Source organism: Aedes albopictus, chromosome 1 (genome assembly GCF_035046485.1).
Source record: "Aedes albopictus strain Foshan chromosome 1, AalbF5, whole genome shotgun sequence".
NCBI lineage: Eukaryota > Metazoa > Arthropoda > Insecta > Diptera > Culicidae > Aedes > Aedes albopictus.
In genome coordinates this window covers 138,496,511-138,501,958 of record NC_085136.1, presented here as the reverse complement: position 1 = coordinate 138,501,958, position 5,448 = coordinate 138,496,511, and the positions used below count along the sequence as shown (strand labels likewise).

At 39.2% G+C, this 5,448-nt stretch overlaps 1 non-coding gene across 1 annotated transcript; it reads left to right on the top strand.

The window, feature by feature from the left end:
- The first annotated feature begins 1,540 nt into the window (after window positions 1-1,540).
- Trnal-cag (transfer RNA leucine (anticodon CAG)) lies at window positions 1,541-1,623 on the top strand. Its single transcript has one exon. It is a non-coding gene; the product is annotated as a tRNA-Leu (tRNA).
- Window positions 1,624-5,448: the final 3,825 nt, after the last annotated feature.

The following is a 5,448-nucleotide window of genomic DNA, read 5'->3' as shown; positions in this document are numbered from 1 at the left end:
AGACAGACAGACAGACAGACAGACAGACAGACAGACACACAGACACACAGACAGACAGACAGACAGACAGACAGACAGACAGACAGACAGACAGACAGACAGACAGACAGACAGACAGACAGACAGACAGACAGACAGACAGACAGACAGACAGACAGACAGACAGACAGACAGACAGACAGACAGACAGACAGACAGACAGACAGACAGACAGACAGACAGACAGACAGACAGACAGACAGACAGACAGACAGACAGACAGACAGACAGACAGACAGACAGACAGACAGACAGACAGACAGACAGACAGACAGACAGACAGACAGACAGACAGACAGACAGACAGACAGACAGACAGACAGACAGACAGACAGACAGACAGACAGACAGACAGACAGACAGACAGACAGACAGACAGACAGACAGACAGACAGACAGACAGACAGACAGACAGACAGACAGACAGACAGACAGACAGACAGACAGACAGACAGACAGACAGACAGACAGACAGACAGACAGACAGACAGACAGACATTGCTTCTTCGTTGGGTTTTGTTTGGTTTTCGCAAATGCTGGACGGGGTGGACGGAATGGCGGCATCGAGTTTTCTAACGCCGACTGCTTTCGGCAACCCGATGGCACTCGGGTCGGCTAAACGACACAGGATTCGCAGCCAGTTTCTTGTCTACCGGTTGCAGATCAGGAAAATTTGTCCCATCAATAAAAGTAAGCCATCCTTTTCAATTGTAATTTTTGTTATCCATAACCTCGAAACAGCTACGAGTACATCGGCTTCCCATACTAACAAACATAGTAGATGTTAGGCAAGTTAAAAATTTATAAAAATGTAAAAATAATTAAAAAAGTACTAAAAACTACTAGTTCACATCAGTTTTAAACTTCCGATATAGCAGCATGCTCTATCATTGGTTTGTGATCCGCAATTTATAGATTAAGAACCACTGTTCGAATCGCAGATGTGATTTATTTTTAGAAATTCTTACAATCATACCCTGAATTGATATACATATCACTAGCAACAAATTCCATTATCACCTCTCTTCAACACTACGATTGTCGTCAACCGACTTAACTGACACAGACAATTGCCATACCAATAATAGCTGACTGACTGCTCCCCTTTGGCCCTCCACATACTCTCCCCACAGTCCACACAAGTAGACGTGATCGTGGGTAATATGCGCACTTGCGCAAAGGAGACAAACAACGCTAATGTGTAGCTAATAAAGATAGGAAACGTGCGATATCTACACTCTACACATAGTTGAGTCGCCCCAGGCTGTGTGTGCGCGCTCGGGGGAGCATCCCCATCTGCACCACACCTACCTACTGGCTTTTTATTGCCACCTGATCCATGTGTGCGGCGCGGCGATCATGACTTGTTTTGATGATTAGCTTGTTGAGTAGCCGGCAGCCGGCGGCGGTCTACTCTACTACACCCATGGCGCGCTGTATCTATGAGAGTTGAGTCACGCAAGCCGATCGCGTCTAGCCGCAGCCGGCTCCCCCTTCATCAGTCAGGATGGCCGAGCGGTCTAAGGCGCTACGTTCAGGTCGTAGTCTTCTCTGAAGGCGTGGGTTCGAATCCCACTTCTGACAGCTACTTTTTTGTGGAGGGGGCGCAGCTTGAATGATCAATAAATCAACGCGTGGTGTACCTCCTCGATTCGCGCGATACATGGGTGAGGGATAGAGAGCGAGAATTTTAACTACCGAATGCATTGGAGTTGAAATTAATCAACCCAATGAGTGGGTGGTTCTCTTTCTTCCAGCCTGCTGGAACTGCTGTTCGCATTAATTTTGCAACTTGCTGATTAATTTTCTGTGACTTTTCCGGGATTAATTAAGTGCATATATGCGCATAAATTCGGCGGTAGGTACTGGGTACTGCTGCTGCATGCTAGTTAAGTACTTTTTTTTCTGATGAAACCAACCAGGGCAATTGTAGCTACCATAGTTGTGTACAGACGACGAAACGGGTATCGTGAAAGGGTTAATATGTATTGTACAAACTGCCCGAATTTGTAAATAGTAGTTTACGCAACAAGGTGCAGAATGACGATTTTTACAGCACGAGTGGTACATTTACGACGAGTTCTGTAAAAATCGAGTTCTGCACCGAGAATATATCAGAAAACTTCATGAAAAAACTGCAAAAAATTATCAAACAATTCTATTCTAAATTACTTTATGAAATCCACTAAGCGTGCTTTGAGGAATTTCACTTTTTAGGAGTTCCTGTAGCTATTTCAGGGTGTCTACTACCTGGAAAATTGCGAATCCTTAAGACAGTGGTGCTCATCCTGCGGCCCGCGGGCCGCATGCGGCCCTCCAAGCCTTAACATGCGGCCCGCGGAGTACTTTAAGACGAATCGAAATTTTTGAACGATTATTTGAAATAACTCGTTAAATTAATTAAGAAATAAAAAAAAATGCTGATCAATTTTCACAGCGTTGAACACAAATTAAATGATAAATAAACAAAAAGAAAAATCCGTTCTGGTAAGATTCGAAATCGCAACTCCGAAATATTTCGGCATTTCAGCTAAGTCACGAAGCCAGCTTATATTATTTATAAGTGGTACGAATCAAATGAAAGTTTGTTAAAAATGTAATCTTTAATCGTTTAAAAATTAGTTGCAGTTTTTGAGCGCAGTCAATGCAACGCAGAGAAAATATTTGCCATTTCGCCTTTCCGAAGAACATAAAAAACACTTAGCATGCAGTTTTTGACAAAATTATCAACAAATCTCAACTTGGTTGCGAATATTGTTTAATTTTCACTGTTTGTTTAAATTTCTATTATTAGACTCACACATTTTTCGAAACAAAATTTACGAATCCAATTTGAATTGTCCAAGTGAAACTCCTGAACCACCTTAAAGAAAAAAAATCTCAGGCGAGATTCATAAAGCGTCTCCTGTGTCCTTTTGGAGAAACTTTTGGATACATTTTTGGAGAAGCTCTAGGAAACATTATTGGAGAAAATTTTTAAGCAACTCTAAGCGAAATATATGGAGGAACTCAAATCATCCTTGAGAAAATAAACCTGAAGAAACTCAATGAGAAAGTTGTGGCGTTGCATGCAAATTATAGGAGCATCTCCTAGAAAAATGTTCTGGTGCCACTCTAACAGAAATTTCTTAAACATCTTTAGAATTCCTCGAGCAACAAAAGGAGAATTTTCAGGAGTAACTAAAAACAAGATTCCAGGACCAACTGTATCAAGACACGAAAGATGCCTAGAACATCTGAGGAAAATTTGAACAATAAATTTGAAACACTTATGCATCAACTTTAGAAGATAATGTTGAAAAAACTTCCGGAACAATTGTTAAAATTCTAATTTTTGAAGAAATTTAATGATGAAGTATTTCATCAACTTTAGAAGAGACTTATGGAAAGAATTTACTAAAATCTTCAAGAAGCTCCTGGAAATTTTTTGGAAAATCCGGAAGCTATTCTAGGAGAAATTCTTGGAAACGATTAATGAGGAATTCCTATAGTAACTTCAGGGCAGTTCCACAGGCAAACCTAAGAGGAGTTCTTGGAGGTGTTCCAAGAGAATTATAGAAAAACTAAAAGAAACTTCAAGAAATTTCTCGGAAACATTCAGGAGCAACTCCACAAGAAATTTCAAGAGAAAATCCAGCAAAGCTTTTTGGAGCGATTCAAAAGAAATTCTTGTAAAATCTGCTTGACAAGTTCTTGAAGTGGCTTCAAGGCAATTCTAGGGGCCACTTCTAAATTATTTGTTTGAATTTCAATTTGAAGCTCAAACCTTTTTCTCAACCAAACTTATGAATCTAAATTGAACTCCACGAAGGGCAATAGATTATAAAGTTTGACCCTTACACAAGTTCTGAACAGTTCAGATTTTTAATAAATATGCTTTAGAATTGTTCTTTTTGTTTTTTTTTGTGCATCGATGTTTTATGCGGCCCGCAGTTCGACCCCAAATTGTAAATTTGGCCCGCGGTATCCTCCAGCCTGAGCACCACTGCCTTAAGATGTTTCTTGTGAACTGAGGTATATTCGGTAGTGAATAAAACATGATTGGAATACTGTGTTTTTGCCGCTAGAACGTCGAGGAACGTGGAAACCTGTCCCATCACTGTGCGCACAATGTCGTCCAGTAAGACACTGTTGTGTACTGACTCCGAAGACTACGCTAGAAGTTGTGAAAGTTTTGGTTCTGTTGTACCATTCTGTCTTTGTTATTTGTCAAGAACTTTTTTATATAAGAATATGTCGGTGCTAAACAATGCTTTGAAAACTCTTGTCTTATTTTATATCAATTCACTTTATATCTTTTTAGTAGTAGTCTTCGGTGCTTCTCTGATCTATTAGATGGTTGATATGTTCAATAATGATCCTCGTTTTAATACTGTATGCTCATTGAAAAAGTCGTGTTTTAAATCATGTAAAACTAATTTCCAGAAAATTTAATGTATGATATATGTAGTTTAGTTCATGATTGTTATTCAAACAAAATTTAATAGTATGTTTGTTAACATTAACCGAATAGTGGAATAGAATGTCTAGATAACAATTAAAAGTATGCTGGCTCTGAAAAAGCCTGAAAACTAGTCACAAAACCAATAATGCCTGCCTTATGACTTATGGCCTTGAAACCTTCTCAAATCCACCCGAGCTGGAACTGTGCCGTGGTGCTGTGACATCACCAAACTCCAATAAGCTCCCTCGGCTCCCCATTGCGCCCATTTGTTATGCATCTCATACACGGTGTAAGCGTATATTACTCAATGAATCCTTTTAATATTCTTCCAAAACATAATTTTTAAATTGTCTGAATTTTTTAGACACTTCACCAGAACTACCCATCTTAATTTTTATAGTTTTCAATATGAATTCCTTTCATTAAATCCGTCAAACATTCTATCAGAATCTCTCCAGAGACTTAAGCAAAAAATCGCCCAAAAGCTATTACCAAGTACATGTAATCTTCGATATAACGTACTATCGATATAGCGAATTTGACATAACGTACATTTTGCTTCAATATAACGTGCAACATAGAAAAGTTTCAATTTTCCAGTGATAGCCCCCAGATAAACTACAAAATCACACAAATCAATGTTTTCTAGCAGCATTAGCCTTGCTACCCAGAATTAGTGCAAATTGAGAAAAAAATATTGTACGTTATATCGAAGCATTGGGAAGATTGAAGAAACCTCTAAAGAAACATCCAGAATCTCGGATAATTTCTGGTAGAGATTCCGGGAAAATCTCTGAAAAATCCAGAGAAAAACTGTAATAAATAATCTCAAGAGAATCATTGCAAATAATTAGGTAAACAACTAAGAGGAAAACTTAGGAGAATGTCCAAAATAAATAGAGAAAACTGTGAGAGACATGCCAGGACAAACACCGGAAGGAATTTTCTAAGAGAAGTCCCGGGAA